General features: G+C 39.3%; 1 pseudogene across 1 annotated transcript; it reads left to right on the top strand.

Annotated features, from left to right (window-relative positions):
* Positions 1-6,773: 6,773 nt before the first annotated feature.
* On the top strand, positions 6,774-22,570 carry LOC146464009 (uncharacterized; annotated as a pseudogene). The gene is made up of 4 exons (XR_014856758.1): positions 6,774-6,940; positions 12,907-13,510; positions 13,995-14,546; positions 19,752-22,570. The product of XR_014856758.1 is annotated as an uncharacterized LOC146464009 (transcript).
* Positions 22,571-22,906: the final 336 nt, after the last annotated feature.

The following is a 22,906-nucleotide window of genomic DNA, read 5'->3' as shown; positions in this document are numbered from 1 at the left end:
CAATAGAGAGACTCCAGGTGAAGTTCACCAAGAGCTATTCCGCTGGAAATATGTACTGAGTTGAGAACTACCACTAGACACCAACAACGGCTTCTTTAGAAGCCTCCAAATGCAATGAAAGCTAATGACCAATAAAAATCGTACAGAAACCCATTGTGTCCCCCCGACTGTTTCCATTCCTGATAAATTACGATAAATAAACTTGGAAACAGAAATACCGTATGAGAAGGTGAATTATGCGCTCAATAACTTTCCGCGAAAACTTTTCAAGATTTGATTAAAAACCAGTAACTGTGTTTGTAATGACAGCCACCGCAACAAAATAAAACCACGGGATCTTGTAGTAGGGGATATAATCAACAATACATTTTAAAACGAACCAATAAAAAAGAGCAAGACTGATTGTGAGGTTAGGGAAATTCAAATATATTGATAACAATATTTCGAAGGGCACGGCTATTCTTCTTCGCCGTATTTAAAAAAATTGATTGCCAGACGTTTTGCATGTTAACTTCTTACTCTTCCTCCGTCCTTTCGCGCTCCACGTTCTCCACGCATGCACTTCGCGCGCGCACTGAAATAATTCTCCTCTTACGAAGCCTTTGAAGAACATCACCATACCACTCCATCTAAAATAATTTTGCACATTTCAATTTACCTGGGCACTTTGTAAACGGCATCTGACTCATCCCTCTGGATCTGATAGATACCATCAACCGGGACTTCGCAGAAAAGGCTCGTAATGCATAGTTATACATAAGTCATTTCCAGCATTGCGTCCTCCAGTCCCCCTCGGGCCTATTCCAAAGTACTAGGATTTTTTTAAAACATACTGGTGAATGCCCCAGGGCGGGAACAAACGAGCTAGCCTGTTCAAATTTTTCACGGTACAGCCGAGTAAAACATAATAAGTTGATTTGTTGTTTTCTGGGCATACCTTCATGCCAATGAAAGCTAATTCAGGCCAAAGAAGTCTTATTTCTCTGTCTTGCTCCAGTGACCGTTCTGTGGATCTACCTTCTCATTTCCTCCTCCTTAGACACAGTTAATCACAAATTGATTGTCTTTCCTAATGAACTTATCATTGAAAGAAACTGAAAGAATCACGAGGCCGTCAAATTCCCCGGGGTAGACTAATGCCCGACCCCTGGGACGGGCAATGAGGAAAAAAGTCCCATTAATGGCCTAGGAGAAAGGCATTGATGGAATTAAAAATTCAACATTTGACCTGAAGATCACAGTGACAAGACCCTGAGAGCTTAATTTTGTGTTTACATTTTTGCAACAACAATCGTTTCTTTGGCATTTATACAATCCTGTTTCCTCCACCGAGCTTGGCAGGTCCATTTTCCACTGACCATCTGTGATTATCGCAAAATTTTCGCTTCTTCCTCCCTGCTTCGGTGCCGTGCGGTAAAGTTTTAAATCAAACTCTTCAAGGCCGAATTTTTATTGCCAGTTTTCTCAGCCCAAGAAATGACAACAGATGCTTCTTTAGAGACTGAACTGTCTCTAACTCACCGCAATTGATTGGAATACGGCTTCGGTGTCGTTCAAATGCCGTATCCGAATCAACGCGGTAAAAGGTAGCACTCGCCTTTATTACGCCGGAACGAGCGGACATGGTATAGACTCAGTATATTGCTAGAGCGCGTTCCGCGTAAATTTGAGTCATGTTACAAATAAACTTTTAACTAATGTGAATTGTTAGTATGAAATATGACGCCCTACTCTGCTGCTGTTTATACAACACGTTTGTTTGGTGATTTGGTATAAAATATATCAATTATTAGCCAAAAAACGTAGCAGCAGGTCTTTTGTCAATTGTCAGCACAAGCGAGTATAAATGTCAGTTGTCGCTTAAATTTTATGCTAGTTGTCAGTTGTCAGTTAAAATTTTGGCTATTTGTCAGTTGTCAGTTAACCCCATCCAGACCCTCAGAGATGCCTGATCTTTAACAGACCAGTAAAAAGCTTGAGACAATTAATTTCATTTATTTAATATTTTTAAACTTTTACTTTCTGTTAATTCTGCCGTAAGGCTAACTCTTACCCTCTATCATTAATTAACTTGTGAACAGCCTTTCTTTAGTAATGCTAAGTTTTCAAAAATGATCCACATTTTAGACGAAATTGTCGCGAACATTACCATGTTCTCCCAATGGATTAGTTGTTCCGTTTCTTGTCATAATGACAGCCTCGTTATCGGTTTGGTTTATGGATCGTTTCTAAGTATTTTAGTTTTTCTGGTTTTTGGAAATTCGAAAAGCTTGAGAGAGATTTGTTCAAAAATCAAGTTTTGAAATAAGTATCCCTTCTTGAAATGTGAAATGAAATAAAACTTTATTATGTTTTATCAGCTTTTGTGTTAAAACTTGTGTGGATTGAATTTCTTCACGGTTCTCCTTCGAGGTGTTTTTTTTTTTGTAACTTTTATTTTAATTACAAAATAACAGCTCATACTAGAAAGACAAAATATCATAAGCTAGTTTAAAAGGTTCATAAGTTATTTACCGGTGAAGAATTTACAAAATGAAGTGGAAAATGATCAGTGATATACAAGTAACGCGGTGCAAAAAAAAAAAAAAAAAAAAATTAAAAGTAATAATTACCAATTAGACACCAGGGGACAGAAGTGCGTGCGCTCAGCCCTCGAGGGGATGGGAAGGGGGACTCAAGTATTATCAGGGGAGGCTCCGCACCTTGCCCTTTTATATACCATTTATGAAAGAGAAGTTGCCCCATTCAAATATCTACCGTAAAAAACTGCCTACATGTTGGCAGGTGCTGTTCAAGGGAATATATGACAGTTTTCCCTACCCTTCACTATACCGTAAAGTTCCGATAGTAGCGACCCTCGTTACTTTCGGAGTCTTTCTGGTTTTATGTGCCGTGCGATGTGTGTAGTTTATAACGCAAATCCATATTATATAATAACTTTTTTAGAAAATACTGTCAAATGAACTGTACTACTATCAATATTCATTCGTATGCTTGTAATATTGTAATTCTTTTGAAGTTAATAAAGATTTGCAAAAAACAAACAAAAAAAAACAGTAATGGAAAGAAAACAAGGAAAGTTGGAATAAGCGGCCTTATTGATCACATGACTCTCACAGTGAAGTCAAAAAGGCGCCAAAACGGTGGTGCTGCGTGTATTGCCACAGTTGAATGAATGAAAAAAAGCTTACACTTTACGGATATGTACTCAGGCACGTAAGGACTTTTTAACTTGAGTGAATTTTTTCTCAGCTGCTTTCCACGTCACTTTTGCCAGTATGATAAGTACCCGAAAAAATGTCTTAAGTTCAGTTATTTGTTGTTGGAGAAACTCTAAACAGTTGTTGAAAGTTATGATGCTGCAAAGTTGTTACGCAGTTTTCGCAATCTCCATATTGAGCTCTGTCAGCTTTCACTGTTTTCTTGCTCATGTTGAACTGGAAAAAGAGCTTTTTGCTGCTTGGAATACAGTTCCGTGGCCGTGCAAAGGAAGAAGCAAGACAACAGTCTACTACATGGATGGACTTTCTAACCAGGAAAAAAATACGCTAAAAAATTATACCTTCTCACATTCGTAAAACTGTAGCCGGTTTCTATTGAGGCTATAAACAAAGCCTCTTACTGATGCCGGGATATAAAACAGTTCAGTAGAGAATGCATTTCACTGTGACCGACACCGAGTTGGAACATTTGGATTGGTCCTGGGTTTTAGTCAAGATACGTACTTCAAAATGAGGTAAAAAATCTCTTCTGTCACTTTAGCTTAATATTTGTTTTCACTCCCGCAGAAATGCATGAAAACTTGTCGTTTGTCTGCTATTAGTTTTGTTTCACCTCTTCAGTTCTTAAGTTCTGCCGGAGTCATTTTGCGAATTATTAGCTTATTTTGATCATAAAGTTGCTAGTTTGATGTTGAGGAAATTTATCCCGCGAACTTGAAAAAAAGAAAGAGTTTGAAAACAGATAAGCACGTGTTTCTTGTCCCTTGGGTGACCATAGAAATCAACAAGTCCTACGTGTAATACTTTTGGAAGTAGTAAGCCAACAGCCGTCATAAGAAGCAGTAAGCATCTCGGCAAAAAGAAGTAATCGAGAAATTTACTTCTGACCGATGTTGAAAAATTTGGCACTGATCTGTGAACGAAATCTGCTCAACAGCTTTTAGCTTGACTACGTAATTTCTGCCAATAAACTGGATTCTTTTTAACCTTTCGCTCGGTAATCCCTAACTTGTTTAACCGTTACCTGTTTCACAGGCACTCGGCATTAAAAGTTTTTTATGCTAAACTTTGTCCGGCCTATTAATACTCGTAAAATAACTGTACTTAACGGAGAAACAACACCAACAACAACAGGATATTAAATGCGAATTAGGGAGAAACGAAGACTCGGAAAAAAAATCCGAGTCCCAGATGGGATTTGAACCCACGAACTTCCGTGATCTCACGTACTGACTGTGTTCAAATAAATGGTTGAAACTGACTTCTCAAATAAAATTTCAGTTTATATATATCAGCATCGCGGAGAATATTTTATATTTGTACTGTAAGCTGTGTAAGGTTTTTAAATATTTTCTACTCAGCCAGGAGAATTTGCTGGAGTTGTCCCCAATGCTGTAGTTTAGTAAGGTTAGAGGGAGGAACTTAAACATATACAGGGTAATAAAATGTTATTTTCACATTTAAAGTATTTAAAAATTATGTAATTTTGCCCAAACCGAACTGGACTTTCTCTTCCATTTTCCATATAAGAAAGTAGCCCCACCCAAATTTGCGTGTATCCGCGCGGGTTTATGACGTTAAGGATGGCGCAATTTTTTCTAAAAGTAGATTTTTTTGGTACAACACATAAGGACGCGTGAACCCCACGCTTGCAGTCTCCATCCCTGATTATGGCTCCTGATTTTAGTTAATTAAGTTAGATACACGGCATTCATGGAAAACAGGTGTAGTTTAGTGTAATTATGAGCAATACGTTTTAGAAACATTTATTGCTATTAAATATTGTTATGTAGTTATCTTTTATATTGTACCAAAACCTGATGGATTTTTACCGTGTTAAAGATTTCAGCCTACCCGTATAGTTTCTTCACAGGGAGTACACCATCCCCCTCCCTCCGGAGGGTTCAGTGTAGTCCATTTTGATTATTGATTATGTCACAAATCAATGATAAAATGTCCATGTGCTCTTATGCAATGAAATAAGTGCTTCAACATGAAACTGGAACGAAGAATTTCGTCCCCTTCCCCCCAAATCAATGATGAATTCGCGAGCAAAGTAAAGTGCTCTATTTTTCTATCATTGAAATGGGGGGTGGGGGGAGGGGAAGGGTGTTAATTTTATTTGCCTTCTCCAAGATTGTAGCCTTTTGAATCAATTTTTGGCGTGACTTGTATCAAAATTACTGTAGCAGTTCAGTTTTTTTTCTGTTCATGAGATATATGCCTACGATTTTAACTGTTTGATGGTACAGAGTCAAAGATGTAAGTATGACGTGTTGTCGTGATCCAATCACACCCTCTTGAGGTGCTTGCCAAACATTAAGTACCTCTTTAAACAACTTTGGTATAAACAGCTCTGAAATCAAGTCTTGTCTGTCAAACTTCAGTACAAAAGAAACGGGACTCCAAACCAAGAAATGGCCTAAGAGAAGATAGAGCGCCATTCACTATCTCCCCCATGATATAGATACCTGTTTCGAATAGTAACAACTGATACCAAACAACAACTACCTCTTTGCACAACTTTGGCATAAACTGAAGACTCTGAAATCAGGTCTTGTGTGTCAAAACTACAGTAAAAAAAAATAAAATAAAATAAAAAACAAAAAATTAAAAATCGGCGGGCGGGACCTCCAAACCGGAATATGGCCGAGAAGATTGAGCACAATTTTCTATCTCCGGCAGCATATAGGCGTTTGATCTGTGGGCACAGGCCTTGCCGAAAACTTGACCGATCCGGCAATTAAAAATTCATCATGTATCGAGGGCAACCTTCCACCTTTATTTACAAACTAACCACCGGACTACCATTATCCCAAAAGCAATTTTCCAGTATTCAATTCTCTGTGAAAATATCAAGCCAAGCCACACACTGATGAACGCCTTGATACGAAAATAGTAATATAAAGACGCTTGTGAAAAGTGTGAAAACAACACTTCGAAAGTGAAACTGGCGTGTTCACTATTATCGCACATCCGTCATCTATATTGGTCAACAAATTATATTACGTAGTTGTAACACAGAAAAGTGTGCTTTAAGCTAGAATGATCAAAAACCGCTAGAGTTGGGATCAGTTTTGTCGGTGATGAGTTGACTTATCATGAAATACCGTCACAAGTCTTCAATTCAATTTCGTACAAGGATGAAAGAGCTATTCACAAGGATTCTTAAAAAAACTGCTTCGCAAGCGGATTCCTGTCGTTTCCGCTTCTACGGTCGACCGCAATGGTAGTGAGGCATTTCATTCTCACCTACACCTTTAACAAGTTCCGTTCACTTTTGAGACGTAATTGTACAAAGTTCGAAATTTAAATTTCAGTTCCACAAGCGAAGCACGGTATAATTAGCTGTATCAGTAGAATTCGCTAGCATTTCATGGCCTACTATTAAAAAAGTTACTATTCAAAGCCAATATACTTCCACACAAAGCGTTGTTTGAAAATCACTGGCGCATTATATGCTAATTTCAGTCGATTTCTAACTGATATCGCACCCAAAGCTACGTTATTCACTTGGTTCTAGTTTGTTTGCACATGGTGTCTGTTTCTTTGCGTTGTAAAGGAACAAAAATAACTCATTACCATGTTCCCGGTAAGATGAAAAGATTTAATCGTTAAATCGGCGAGCAAGTCTTGGTGCAGGCGGACAAGACGTAGCACAAGAATTGCAACGCGCTCTTCGTAAGCAGCTCAGAAAATACAACATGTCCGCAAGTAAGGTAAGATGGCTGTATTGTATTTGCCATGAGTGAACGGTTTACCGTTGAAATACATTGAATGGAAAGATCGACCGTGACTTTGTTTTATCCAGTCCCGCGTTTTGAAAAAGGCGGTTGGTGTGTAAAGAAACTGTTGTGTTGCATCGATGGGGAGTAGAAAGGAATGTTTGGTTTTATCAACACAGTTGATATTAGGCAATTTGGCCACCGTAAAATGATTCGAGCACTGACGTTTCGAGCGTTAGCCCTTCGTCAGACTCAACACTCGAGGATCTTTTTATGGTAGCCAAATTAATATCTTATCAGCACTTTTGATAAAACCAAACATCCGCTCACGGGAAAACCAATTATCTGCAACAACCCGCGATCTCCACCACAAATCTGTAATCACCTTTCAGAACTTTATTTTCTTTGGATTTTACAGGACAGTTGAGGTCTGCTCAACCTGTTGTTTAAACTTCTCCGATCAAATTTTCAAAAAAAGCTGAAGAACAAAATAAGTTTATGCTTGTTTTTTCAACGTCTGAATGGCAGATATAAATCACTGCCATCCTCTTTAGATTCTTTACTCGTTAGTGTGATTTATTGTGGTGGATCGCATTACGGTGCAAGAACCCATAGCATTAAAATAAATTGTTATTTTTGGTGACCGTAAGTTATTTTATATTTACATGTATTTATGTCTGTGCCAAAGACTAAATGCTGGATATCTTAAAATTCCAGACATAAATGCATTTTTCATGAGACCACTTTAAATGCTAACTGTATGCGAGTACTTTCCCGTTAATTTTGACTCCGCGAGCGGGCCCTGAGATGAGTCAAATCCTGCGCTGTGATTGGCTACCCGAGAGGTTGGAGGTTGGATGGAGCTGTCTTGCCCGCTCGGATTACCCGTTGCCCGTCCGCTTGGCATCGCAAGTTTAATCCCCAGCAAAAATGCAATCTTTTCTTCGATTTTGTCGTAGTTCTGCAGCTGGGGGAAAACGGTCACTAAAATGTTCGGTTAACTCTCAACATTTACTTAAAGAAAAAGAAAGAGAACGGAATCATCCTGGTTTAGTGAAAATCGACTTTGTATTTTCTACTTTTAAATAATTGTAATTTTTAAAATAATTGTAAGTTTTAAATCATTTCTTAATCTACAGGGCCCCACTGAATATCACTTTCGTGATGTGGGCTCCCTGTATAAAGATTGTTATTATTATTATTATTATTATTATTATTATTATTATTAAAATTTTGTTTCAGCAACAGTGAATGTGAGTTAAATCGGTGAGTTGTTCTGTGTGTAGATAGATTGATTTGGAAAAATTATTGTCTCAAGTCCAGTACTAAATTGACTGGTTCTTTAGGTTTGCAATAACTGTATTTAAATCATATCGTACTGAAAGTTGCGTTAAGTGTTTAGAGAAGTTCAGAAAAGTGTTTTTCTCAAGTTCGCCGAAGAAGCCCACGTTTTTAATTTAGCCGCGTCTTGCTTGTTGCAAACAACAAAATCTTATCAAGCTTTCGCCCAGTTTTCTGATTTACCGGCTCTATTTTTAGGCTTATGTTTTCAAAATTTCAAATTGTATTGTTTCATTCAGGAATTATTGATTGTTGGTCGAAAACTGTGTAAAAATATTTTGTAAATGGTTTGAACCCAGGAGTCATGTCATAAGTACGTAAATTATGATCATCCGGGTGAGTGTAGTCCTGAGAAGGACTGCTTGTGGTGACTTTGACTGACGTTTCGACAACCTGAGCGGAAGTCATCTTCAGAGTCAAGTGAATTGTGGAACGTCAGTAGGTGGTATATACGTCTCTGGTTGTTAACCTGATTGGTCAACGAAGTCCAGATGTTATTGGTCGTTTGTCAGTAAGCCGTGAGGTAATTGGCTGTGAAGACTGTAAAAAGTGATTGGTGCGTTTCGATCCGTCTTTTGTTAGTCAAAAAAGTCCGTGGGTCTATTGTTAGTAAAATGTCTATTGTTTGTCTGTTTCGTTGTTTTTGTCAATAAGTCGTTTGTATGGTGCAGGTAGTTGTAGGCAACGGTTGAGTGGCGTTTGTTCTAAGTTAGTAAACCAGCTTTCCAGAGTGAGTCGTTGATAGTAATTTGTACTGTAGGTAATGCACTTGGCAGAGTCCCAGTCGATTCTGTGGTTCGTTTGTAAATGGTGCTCAGCAATGTGATTGTTGATATCACCATTTCTAGTTGCTCGTTTGTGTTCACACAGTCATACGTTTAAATTTCTGCCGGTTTCACCAATATAAGTGGCCTGGCAGTCGCAGCATTTGATCTTGTAAACTGCTCCCTGTCTGCGGTTCGGTTCGTCTTTGTCCTTTACCTTCGTCAGTAGTTGTCGTAAAGTGGTTATAGGTTTGTGAGCTACACGGATGTTGTAGGGTTGTAGAATCCGTGCGATAGTCTCAGAAGTGCCCCTTACGTACGGTATAGTCACAGTAGTTACGGGAGTCGCATCGTTGTTTGTGACGTTAGGTTCGGTGTTCTTGTAAGTGTTACGTCTAACAAAGTCCTTGTTATAGTTGTTCTTGTTGAAAACGTCGTCTAAGTAGTTGTTTTCGTCTGCGAGTCTGTCAGGTGAGTCACAAACCAGTTGTGCTCGCCTTGTTAAGGTCTGTATAGTCGTTGCTTTGTGAGAAGTTGGGTTGTAGGATGACTGGTCCAGTAGTCTGTCAGTATGTGTTGGTTTCCTGTAAACCGTAGTACTTAGTTTGTTGTCGTTGTTGTTACGGGTAACTAAGCAGTCTAGAAAAGGTATTTTACCATTTTCTTCGATCTTCTTAGTGAACTGTATGTCAACGTTCTGTCTGTTAAGGTGTTCGTGAAAATCGTCGATTTCGTCTTTGTGTACTGCTGTAAAGGTGTCGTCTACGTACCGTAACCATAGCGGTAGTGTCCGTTTGTAGGTTGCTAGGGCTTGCATTGTTCCTCGGTGTTCTGCATGACAATTTCTGCTACAACCACAGAAACTGGTGAGCCCATAGCTGTTCCGTGTAACTGTTTGTAGTGCTTTCCGTTGTACTGGAAGTACGTGGACGTTAAGCAGAGGTTCAGTAAGTCCATTAAGTCATCTGTAGGCAGTGGCAGTTTTGTCGTGGAGTTCTCGATGGCGGTAGCAGTACAGTCTAGAGCCAATTGAAGTGGAATACTGGTGAACAGTGATTTCACATCAAAAGACACAAGTTTGTAGTCGTCAGGTATTTGTACTGTCTTGATAGCGTCAATAAAGGTCTCGGTAGACTGTAGTTTGTGTCGGGATTCGTTTGTCAACGGTTTCAGTATAGTCGTCAAGTATTTTGATAGTTCGTAAGTCGGGGACCCACAGAACGAGACTATGGGTCGCATGGGTATGTTAGGTTTGTGCAGTTTTGGTAGTCCGTAGAGTTTAGGTGGCTGCGGTACGCGACACCTCAGTCTGTTGTAACGTTGTGTGGCAATAACGTCAGTTTTCTTAAGGTCAAGTAGTTTGCTGTTAAGTTTACGTTGAAGTGATGGCGTCGGGTCTCGTTTCAGTTCTTCGTATGTCTGTTTGTCGTTAACTAGAGTGTCCATTTTGCCGTAGTAGTCTGTCTTGTCCATAACAACAGTCACTCGTCCTTTGTCAGCGGGGAGTATGACGATGTTTTCGTCATGCAGTTTTCAGTCGTTTCAGTGCTTGTCGTTCGTCTTTAGTCAAGTTGCTGTCAGTTAGGGAGGATGATTGTATAGTAGAAGCAATTCTACTTCTGATGTTATCCTTGGCCGATTCTGATAGTTCTCTCTGACGAGACAGAACCGCCTCAACACTAGATACAATAGCCTCAGTCGGTATGTGTTTAGGTGTCACTGAGTGTTTCAGTCGGTAGGAGAGTACCTGTGTTTCAGTCTGGTCTAAAGGACGGGAAGAAATATTCCTGACCCAGTTGTCGTCTGTCTTGTGTCGTTTTTTGTCTTTAGTACGTTGTAGTCGTGTAAGTTTCTGTTGAGTTTGGTTGCGGTGTTGTTCTTCGGTTTTGTTAACTCGTTTGTCGGCAATAGCCAGTACAGTGTCAAGTAAGTTTGTCGGTATGAGTTGTTTAAGTTTGTCAAGTCGTTGTTGCAATTTGTTGTTGTAGAACAGACAAACAATAGACATTTTACTAACAATAGACCCACGGACTTTTTTGACTAACAAAAGACGGATCGAAACGCACCAATCACTTTTTACAGTCTTCACAGCCAATTACATCACGGCTTACTGACAAACGACCAATAACATCTGGACTTCGTTGACCAATCAGGTTAACAACCAGAGACGTATATACCACCTACTGACGTTCCACAATTCACTTGACTCTGAAGATGACTTCCGCTCAGGTTGTCGAAACGTCAGTCAAAGTCACCACAAACAGTCCTTCTCAGGACTACACTCACCCGGATGATCATAATTTACGTACTTGTAAAAATGTTTATCAGTTTACGCCACCACGCGCAAGTGCGGGAAAATCTTCCCGCACTTGCGAAAATCTAAAGTTTTCGTACTCAATAATTGTATACTCCCTTTAAGCCATTAAAAAGTTAGTTGTTTTCCATGATAACATGCTAATCCAAAAATGCACTGAAAATAAATCTTATACCGGCCGACTATGAAATTTCTTTCCGAGCAGAACAGTTTCATGTTCTGTTTTGTTCATTTTGCTGTTGTAGTTTTAACCTGTAGATCAAGCCATATAATAAATCCTTTATCGTTTTTTTTTTTGCGTTTTTATGGACCTCTACTCAATAAAAGAACTTGGCCATTATCCAGCCATCTTGACCTCACGCTTGGTCAATAACGTATATGTACAGTCAGTGTATGGTAGTTCCGTTCTTTACGAAGTTTTTGTGGGAGGTCGGCGTAATTGATTCAAGGAAAACGGAATTTGTTACGAAACTTTGTAACCAAAGCTTTTTTAAACTATGTTGATGATAAGTGATGGTCGTGCGTATGTCTGCAACAAACTGGCTTCTTGGGACAGTTTCTTTGCAGTATGGAATCAACCAAACGTTTTATGCATTTGTCTAAGATTACTGGGAGCAAATTATTTTTTATCGTTGAAGCTCAACATGCGGATGAAAATACTCTTATGCGTTATTTGGCGCCGAAACAAAATTTCGTTCATGAGGCATATGCGCAATGGCAGGAAATAATATTGTATCATTCAGTAATTACACAGGCAAACTCGGAAAAAGAAATTCCGAGTGCTCCTATCAGGAGTCGAACCTAACACCTTCCGATTACATGTTCGGATGCTCTACCATTGAGCTACAGGAGACTCGTGGGAGATTAGGGCCGTTAAACTAGGTTCATAGGAAAAATATGTCATTGTGCATATGCCACTCAATGAAATTTACAAACTGTGTAGTGATTATGGAGTTAAGTAAATGGCTGGTAAAAAGAAGAAGCCGCCATAGAAACCTGTCATTCAAAAGAAAAACTGATAATAGAGATTCCTGATATTTTACAAACATTTGCTTTGTTTCTGCTTGATAGTTAAATTCAGGACAGCCCAACGGGAACGTTTAACACAATAGTCATAATGTTATCCCCTGTGTTCCCTGATCGTTTTATGCCCTTATTAAAGACACATTTATGTTACCTGATACCGATTGATAGTTTAGGTGCAAATGTCAGTCGCTAGCGTTTAAGGCAACGGGATCTTATTCCCCGAATTTATTAGCTGTTCTTGGTTTTAGGAAATAGATAGTTGTCATCTTTTCGTATTTTTTCTCGACATATTTCCTCCCTCGATATCCACCGAACTGAACCATTGATTGCCCCTGCTGTCCCCGATTTTCGGCAAAAAGTCAAGTTTAGTCCAAAGAATCTCATTAGTTTGGTCCGCGACTGAGCAAGACTGAATCACGGTGGCCACACATCAATTACAAAAAAAGTGTACCAGGTAATATACACAATCATTCTTTGATTAATTTAGTTTCTTTTTATTCGTCTTTGTACTAAAGATGATGGTCTCTATTGAAGAGAACAGATGGATTGTTGTAGGAATTGCTATGAACAAAGTTGTCGCTCCAGTTTTGCGAGATGTTATCAAAGCAGGAATGGACACTCATTATGACGACTTGAACAAGCACCTGACCCCAAGCTGTACTCTGAAGACACTGACTTATCCTTACGCCAATACTGATCCACACCTTAAAAAACTGAAATTTCAGAGCGTTAATAACAACAGTGTACTGCATGGAAGTGACAAAAGAAACTATTGTTTCACTATCAACAGTTCAGTTGACCTGGCCAACATATACCTGCCGAATCATCTTGCTATGTTTTCTGCCTTTGATGAGTCGCTGGACATGACCGCCATCTTGAACTTGTTGGGAATTTCCTACTACCAACCAAAAGCTATTTTCTCCGCGCTCACGCAGACATCTGCTGATGATGTCAGAAAAAATGTCCGAAACAAGTGGGGTCATTTTGACGTCAGTGAATGGTCTGACACCTTCTTCGATGATTGCTTCGTTAAGCTAGAAACATTGGTGAGAAGTCTGGGCCTGACTGCTGGGAAGGAGAAGAAGACGTTGGAAGATCTGCATGACTGGCAAACTAAAGGTATGACAAGCACTCTTTTTGCTAAGCGTTAGCCACTCCTTTGAATACGTGAAGAAAATAAATAATAGAATGAATGATTGAACGGAGAAACGAATCAACCAACGAAAGAACGAGGAAATAAAACGCTTTCTCCATTCACTAAAACTGACCTCCAAGAGGGGTGTGCTAATTACAATACAGCCGGCTGTCACAAATAAGAACGCTAACTGGAATGACGCGTAATATAAGTGACACTCAGTGTTCTAAGAGTTAGTAGATAGATTGATCTCATGAAAATATGTTAAGCGATAATATTTTTCACAAGGTTTGTTTGGGAAGTTCTTTCTGCTTACAGGTAAGGTTATTTCTCAAAAGCACGTTTGCATGACCTGAATGAATCTGACACCCTCAGAGTAGAATAAATGTTACGGACTTGAATGGTATGAATACTTCTGTTCAACATATTATGCTAATCATCCAATCCCTCCCTTCAAACTGTATGCAGGGTGCCAGTTGTGTATGGGACATGCTGTGGACGGGGATCTTCTGACTTTAGTGCAAGAAAATGTCAATGATCTCATCGACGACAGCAACAACGTTAAGTCGGAGCTGGATCAACAAATCAAGCAGTTCGCTTCAGTTAAAAAACAGGTTGCCGTCCTTGAAGATTCGCAACTTTGCTACGGAACCAGACTGGATGAACATGACGACGCTTTGATGCAACAAAAGGAAAAGCTTCAAGAGGTGGAGGGGACTCTGAAGAGACTGTTGTATTGTCAGAAAGCAATCCAAGAACGACTATCGATGCAAGTTCAGGCGTTACAAGAAGGACTTGCCAAGTCAGACGACAAAGTTGAGCTACTGGAGCAGAGCCTAACTACAATGACAGACAAGGTAGAACACAAAGTTGAGCAACTGGAGCAGGGCCTAACTACAATGATAGACAAGGTAGAACACAAAGTTGAGCAACTGGAACAGGGCTTAACTACAATGACAAGCAAGGTAGAACACTTGCATCAAGGAGCTAAAAGACTTAAAATGAAGAATGTCAAACCAGGTTAGCTAACTAGAAAGAGACGTATTTTAGGGTTTATCGCTAAATGAACCAGTGTATGATTTGTTTTAGCAATTTCTGAAGATGAAACTACAAAAATAGTAATAATCGGGGTACCTTATGGTTCATTTCGGTAGATATCTGATCACCTCGGCAGAAATTCGAGCAGAATTTATTTAAAAAAAAATGTCAGTTGAAAATGAAGCAACTATGGGGTCAAAAATACGGAAATGGTTTCGCTAGCATTTTTGTTAAACCGACAAATTGAGAGCTTTTAAATTTGGTTTCTTAAAATTTTCTGCATCTTAAATTTTCAGCTAAAGCGTGCAAGCAGGTCATACCATATTAATTTACACCAACATGTCTTAAAAGTTACTAAACGATCTGGGTACACAGGAGACACCTTTTTTAGAATTTTTGATTGCTGAATGTTTGAAAATCATTCAAACTTTTGCATTCATTTCTCAAAAAAATCTGGATATCCCAGGATGAATAAAAACGAAAGTGAAACAAACAGTTCGTTTGTTGGCCTTTTTGAGTCATATTTATGTAAGCTAATACAATTTGATCTCTTCGAATGTTTTTAGTTGAAAGTTTAACTCGCAAAATAGTTTTAGGACAATGGAATCTTTTTTCCTGAATTTACGTGCTGTTGTTGACAGCTAGCTGAGCTTCGTTGGTTCCCATCTGGGAACCAACGGTATTAGTTTATACCAATGTTACGGAACTTTGAGCTGATGCTTTACCGAAGAGAACGTAAGATTCCTTAAAAATCCAAATCCGAATTTCTGAGCAATTTAAGAGATCGAAATGGATTGTTGGATGCCCCTGCTACATTTCACTAATTTCAGTCATAATTGTAGTATAAAATATACGGGGAGAATGTTGTGTCACAGGGGTTTAATGTTTAATGCATTCAGTCGACTGGAAGCAAAAGGCAACCAAAATGAAAACAAACGATTCTACAAAAGGAGAAAGAAAACTAATGCACAATCTGCGACTCAAACTTGGAACGATTAAGGAGTTCACATATCCACTGCACCACTAATCCGATATTCTCTGCATATTCATAGTATTGGAAGCGCTACAAGACGTTTTTGAACATCGAATCAAAAATAATTCCAAGATGGCGGACAAATGTGCCCCTGATTAGGGTATGATTAAAGAAATTTGAAACATATCCGAAACGTCTTTTATGTAAACTGTCGAGGAGACAATCTTCGAATGATGAGAGATCGCCGCAGTTTTCTATGCATCTCAAGCAATGCTCAAATATTTCTTTAATTAAACGTCTCTTCAAAAAACTAAAATTAATAAAAGTGCTGTAGAAACCAATAAAGCTGATAAAATAACATAAAGATAACTAAAGCTAACAAATCAACTTTTCATACGAAAACAGAAAAATTCAGCGTTGTGAAAAAAACGCCCACCAAAATATAATAGCCATGGAAAAATTAATTCTTTCAATCACTACCTGGTCAAGCCAGATTCTTTATCAGCCATCACAAGCGTAAGCGTACGGGAAGGGTATGGGGGCCTGGGGGCGGCAAAGTAGTACGTAGTACGTAGCACGTAGTATCAGCCTTGCAGTTTGTGTTAAAGAAAAGGACTTGAATTACCAAAAAAATTCACAACAAAAATTATTTTTCTCACCACCCTATCTGGATGCCTGGAAAAGGCAAGTGCAAACAGCCTGTAGAAAGCATTGGTAACAACCACAGTTAAAACAATTCAATTATTTTCTTTACAGCCCAGAAAGTATTGAATTTTTTGGAGAAAAATCTCACTTGAGTCGGAAGTTAAATATAGAAATAAAAAAAATAAAAAAAAATCAAAGAAATTCCAGCATAGTTGACAATTCTACACAGAGGATCTTAGATGAAAGAAGAGTTCAATATAGAGTGAATATAGTTGCCAACAATTAGTGAATAATATAGTTGCCAACAAGTCAAGCTAAGGTATTTTTTTTTCGAGGAGGAAGGCAAGAAAAAACAAAACAAACAACAACAACAAGAACAACAAAAAGGCGCTCAGACACGTGCGCTTTGAGGACCGGCGAGGAGAGGGAGTAAGATGAGGATGAAGATTTCAATCTCCATGCCTTAAGCTACTTAACTTAACCACTTGCAATGATAGACTATGCACTTTGATAAAGCCTACCTAGATTAGAGCCTGAAAATTCAATGGGGTACGTGACAGCTTACATTAAATGTGTAGATATTACAGAGACGTGAAAATCGTACAATCCTGTAAACACAACGTTAACACAGGCCATTGCGATATGGCAGCTTGTTATAAATAGAAGTTACGTAGCCCGGACACCGCTGTCTGTTTGCACTAGCGGCCAACAGGTTAACTTTCATTCGGTCAAATTAACCTCTGGCCCCCGCTCCCCACAACACCTGCTTGAAAAATGTTTGCTCGTCCGCCGATGATCACAGGGTAACAAGTAATGGGTTTTTACCGGAAACCTTTTGGGTAGATGAAGCTTTCATATTGCCATGTAGAGTAACAAAGTTTTTACTTTTATGAATCTCATTTTTGTTCGATACAGAGATGCTGTTCTCTACAGAAACATGACGCACACAAACAGTTGGTACATACATCCCGTTTTGAAATTCTGCTCATATGGCGCGCTCTCTGATTGATTAAGGTTACCCTATAACTTTAGAGGGGTCTCGCGTCCAAGCGATGTAGCGCGTCCGGCCTAAAATGTAAATACCTGAACCCTTATATCAAACAAGAATTATAGCTGTTACCAGCTTAAACTCGCGTGGGCCATATTTGACTGCGCGGTGCGTAAGCCTACGATCTTTTGGCACTGATAACCTCCAGCATCGTTAACGCCCCGAAATCGATAGATACAGAGATATAGTGAGGAAATAAGTAACATCCAGATATAATTGCATTATTTGCAGAACGAATGACATTCAGGAAAAAAACGACATTTGTTAAGTAGAATACCTTGTACGTGTTTCATATTCCCGGGCTTTAATCCTTACGTCTTCACCTTTGATTTGGAGACAGAAACCATTTGTACATTGATTTTGTTTCAATGTTAACCGTGAGTCAGATATTTATCTGTATGACCCCAATTTTTTAATCCCCTAAATTTAGCATACACTGACATAAGCACTCTGATGTCAACTTATCAATATTAGCTCAAATTCTTTTACTCAGATGTACCAAAGATATGAAACATGATTTAGCAAAACAAAGCTCTGTCAGCTCTAGGACACAAATTCAAGGCGTTTGTCGACAAAACGGTTTCCTTCTTAAACAAATTCAAAAACTAATGAAAAAATTGCAAGTACGTTCGCATAATTTCTCATACGTGATGTATTCATTGGCACGCCAATTTTTTTTAACGTGCCTTCTTTCGCGTTTTGTAATGAAAATGCTCCGCGCGATAACTCATGAAGGTTCAGGATTTTTCCGGCGGAGGAATCAAAAACGAAAATTGTCATTGCAGGACTACGTATGTCACGATAGCGATCACGTCACCGATTACATCTCCATAAACCTTTTAATACTAAAGTCAAATTGGAAAGTTAAGTCTGATTGTGGCGGACATTAAAATAAAAGATAAAGAGCAGCAGTTTTCTCAAACGTGGCCTTCAACATTTCTTAAAAATGACCTTTGAAAGTTAAAACGGGTTAATGGATCCTACTCACCTAAACATCGAGCACCTCTGCTGTACTATTATTCCAAGCGTTCACTAAGTCAGAAACTGTCTCTCTTTTCCCATCTTCCTTAGCGTGTACTTGCGATCGATCGTTCGATTCGACATGACCATTCTTCTGCTGTGAAACATTCGCGTTGCTTGCGGTGAGGTCTGCCTTCAAATCTTTGGTATTCTTTGAGTTTTCTGAGTGTTCTGCAGCATCTTGCGAAGGTCCTGAAGAAAGCTACAAAACCTCACTATACTTTTCTGTTTCGATTTCGCATTCGCATTTTACATGCCCTCCATCTGCATCATCTTGCGCGGAGTTGAATTCATTCGCGTGCTGCTCGTGCGACAAACTTTCCAAAGGTTCATGATTTCTTGCACAACTGTCACCCTCGCTAATTTGCCAATCAGATGAAACCGAATGCGTCATGTTCAAGCAACCTCCTCTTGCTCTAATCATGGATGCATGCCGTACCGCGTACCAACTCTCGCGCCTCTGCGCTGATATACTCTCAGGTAGTAATTAGTAATTGAACTGTACGGGGCTAAATACAAATTTGAGGAAGGTGGGTTATATCTCTGTTGTAGATTGAATGGCCAGAACTAGAAAAGAAAATGATCTGAATTCTAACGACTACAGAACCCTCCTTACGCTAAGGGCAATCATTCGCAAACGCGAAGAGAGTGGGGAAGCGAAAGAAGAGAGAAAACATGAGGGAGTTCGGGGCCCTCCACTCTCCTTCCCCGATTACCTAACTCGGCGCCTTCAAGCGAAATAAGAAATAAGACCGAAAACTTAACTCGTGCCGCCTTACGGCCCGAGTTACTAAATCTTATAGAGCTGGCTATCAAACTATCCCAAGAATTTTGAAATAAAATTAATTTCCGAATTTCTAGCACCGTTTTCTCGAATTATTTTTTTCACTTGGAGGCGACACTTTTTAAAAAGAGCTAAAACTCAAAGGGAATTTGTTGGTTTGCTTTCAAATATGGACAGTAGCTAGTTTAGCAACGCATAAACAACAAAAGAGTGACTGCGAATTTTTTTTTTTGAAATATTTTTTCTCCGAGAGCGATTTTTGTACGATCACTCCACATTTTTTTGATGCTATAATTTGGAAAAATTTCTGTAAGTTTTCATCGCAATTGAATATGGCAAAACGCAGACACGATTTTTTTAGCGTTTTGGATCCGGAAACTGAGGAGCAAATTAAATTACCGAAAACCAAAATTTGCTTTGACTTGTAGCTTTCGAAAGGTGAATCGAACGCTCGCATTTAGAGGTTGCAAAAAATAAGATTATCCATTTAATTTCAAAATTCTTGGCACAGTATGATAGCCAGCTCTATAAGCTTTAATTTGACATAGAGGCTTAGGTATCTACAGTTTAAACTGGATGCACTACATCGCTTGGACGCGAGACACCCCTCAAGGTATACGGTAACCTTAAGTACAGTTGTCTGCGCAACAAAAGGCACGTGCGCATTTTTTAAATGATATACTCTTTTAACTGTTAAATTATTTTACTTTTTTTCAGACGTTGATGCCTACTCAGCAGCGTTGAAAGCATCAATAGAAAAGGAAACAGAGTTGCAGCCCAAACTGTTGGACATTCCTACTGTCGCCAAGATGAAAACAGACGAAATATTTACTAATCTTGTCATGCAACATGGACGAAAGCCTATTAAAGACGGTGATGCCAAAAGAAGGGCACATCTGAAGCAGTATGGTCAAGTGAGCGGAACTCAGGCTCGAGTCAAACACTGTCAAGAATTGTTTATTCGCACAACCGAAGAAAACAAAAATCCCAAATCCATTCTTGTCATTGGAAAGGCAGGGATCGGAAAGACCTTGTTCTGTCAAAAGCTTTTTCGAGATTGGGCTAACGATAAATTGTTTCTGTTCCCAACAAACGCGCAAATGCCTAGTTTTAAAGTTGCGTCCTTGTTGACATTTCGTCAGTTGAATTTACTAGAGAAAGAAACTCTTACCTTGAAAGAGATCTTAAACCGCTCCTCGATATTAGATGACCAATCAAATATCAACGACTCGCTTTTTGAATACATTGTTAATCACCCCGAAGAAGTTTTGATCATTCTTGACGGTTTTGACGAATTTTTGCAACAAGCTGATATCTCTGGCGATGCGCATGAAAGGTATCCAAACAGCTGCCGAGAGAAAATGCCGGTGGCTGCACTATGTGCAAAACTAATGAGAGGAAAAGTTTTAGGAAAGGCTGCTGTTATGGTAACGTCAAGACCTGATGAATCTGACAAGATCAGTGGAATGCACTTCGATCGGAAGGTGGAAATTATGGGGTTTTCTCAACGAGAAGTAAGAGAATACATTAAGAAATATTTCAGAGAGAACGAAATCATGAAAAACACTGTAATGGAGCATATCACGAAGAACGAGAATCTCACCAGTTTTGCTCACATTCCTGTGCTTTGTGCTCTGATGTGTTCATACATGGAGTACGTTCTAAAGAAATCAAAGGGTACTGATGATCTACCCATCTCAGCAAGCGATCTCTATTTTGAAGTGTTCAACATTTTCGAGGAAAATCATAACAAAAGCGAAGTTCCTCATTTTGACGAAACCTTTCTGGATGAACTGTCGAAGTTTGCTGCCGAGTTGCTTATTGAGAAAAAGTTCCTTTTTGGCGAGGAAGAAATGAAAAAGTTCAGTTCCAAAGAAGTTGAAAGCCTGAGGAAAAGCGGAATTCTTCATTGTGGTCCTCCCTTCAGGGTGGCTTTTTCTCAAACAACAAAACATTTTTGTTTTACTCACTTAACTCTCCAGGAATACTTAGCTGCACGTTGGTTTGTAAAGAGGACGATAATTCCTCCAGGAGAAACTGTATCCACAATGGTCTCGCAATTTATGGCTGGTATTCTGTCAAAAGAAAAAGACAGAGAGCTTATGGAAAGATTGCTTGAACAGCTTTCATCAAACACCCGACAGTAAAAACACCATCTTCTTCAAGCAAAATGTCTCTATGAATATCAGGACAAGGAATTCGCTAAAGATCACTACCGTCAACACCCTGTTCATGATGAAGAGGTTTGTTTTATTGAAATAACTGACGCGGATTGTATTGCCATATCATTTTTTCTCGATACAATTAGTGCATTGAATGAAGAGGAACCCAGCACAAGACACCAAACATGGTCATCTGGAAAGCCGCCATTTGGCACCCTCAACTTGAAAATCGCTCACTCAGAAATGACACAGTCTGAGCAGAGATCATTCCTGCCCATTAAGAGATTAATCATTGAAGCCAGCATTATATCATCTGGATTAAGACTGATCTCTGCATCGTTAGAAAAGGATTCTTGTTTCATCACGGAGCTAAGTCTGCAGTTGTGTCAACTGAATAATGAATGTGTAGATTCTATCCAAGGATCACTGTGTAAAACGTTAACCAGTCTTTCTCTGTCAAATAATCAGATCACTGATGCCTGTTTTGTCAGTCTATGTGAAGCACTAAAACAGCCAAGCAGCAAAGTCACCTCACTATATCTTGGTACTAATCAGATCACTGATGTCGGTGTTGCCAGTCTTTGTGAAGCACTAAAACAGCCAAGCTGCAAAGTAACCACACTTGATCTGGGTGTTAATAAGATCACTGATGTCGGTGTTGCCAGCCTATGTGAAGCACTAAAACAGCCAAGCTGCAAAGTAACCACACTAGATCTGTGTGTTAATAAGATCACTGATGTCGGTGTTGCCAGCCTATGTGAAGCACTAAAACAGCCAAGCTGCAAAGTAACCACACTACATCTGGATTATAATCAGATCACTGATGTCGGTGTTGCCTATCTATGTGAAGCACTAAAACAGCCAAGCTGCAAAGTAACCACACTAGATCTGGCTAATAATAACATCGCTGATGCGGATGTCGCCAGTCTATGTGAAGCACTAAAACAACCAAGCTGCAAAGTAACCACGCTACATCTCGGTGGTAATCAGATCACTGATGTCGGTGTTGCCAGTCTATGTGAGGCGCTAAAAGAGCCAAGCTGCAAAGTAACCACACTACATCTGGGTGGTAATCAGATCGCTGATGTCGGTGTTGCCAGTCTATGTGAAGCACTAAAACAGCCAAGCTGCAAAGTAACCACACTAAATTTGAGTTTTAATCAGATCACTGATGTTGGTGTTGCCAGTCTACATGAAGCACTAAAACAGCCAGGCTGCAAAGTAAGCACCCTGTCTCTGGACTATAATCAAATCACTGATGTCGGTGTTGCCAGTCTATGTGAAGCACTAAAACAACCAGGCTGCAAATAAACCACAGTATCCCTGTATGGCAATCCGATCGAAAAGGATTTTTTTTTATTTCATATATACTGAGATTTACAGATAGAATTGATCCTTTGAAAACCCGGTTCGGAAATTCTCGCAGCCAATGGCAACAGCGAAACGACTTTCTCACACGTAGGAAATCCGTTTCGTCCAATCAGAAAGCGGCTGTCAAAACGCATCAACATTTTCAATGAATGAATGAACGTGGTAGCTTTGGCGTATCTTTGTCGATTGCGCTAGCTTTTCTACGGCTCTAAATTTCTCCCTTGCCGGGATTTCGGCTTTTTCGCAGGACATTTCTAGACGAATTTAAAATATTCTAATAAACAACCACTGATGGCTGAATGTTCTGGCACTGGTGGCTCAATGTTCTGACAGTAGGTT

This window comes from Pavona decussata, unplaced genomic scaffold (assembly GCF_977016875.1).
Source record: "Pavona decussata unplaced genomic scaffold, jaPavDecu1.1 SCAFFOLD_170, whole genome shotgun sequence".
Lineage (NCBI taxonomy): Eukaryota > Metazoa > Cnidaria > Anthozoa > Scleractinia > Agariciidae > Pavona > Pavona decussata.
The sequence above is the reverse complement of the archived record's forward strand: the minus strand, read 5'-3'. Positions and strand labels throughout refer to the sequence as shown.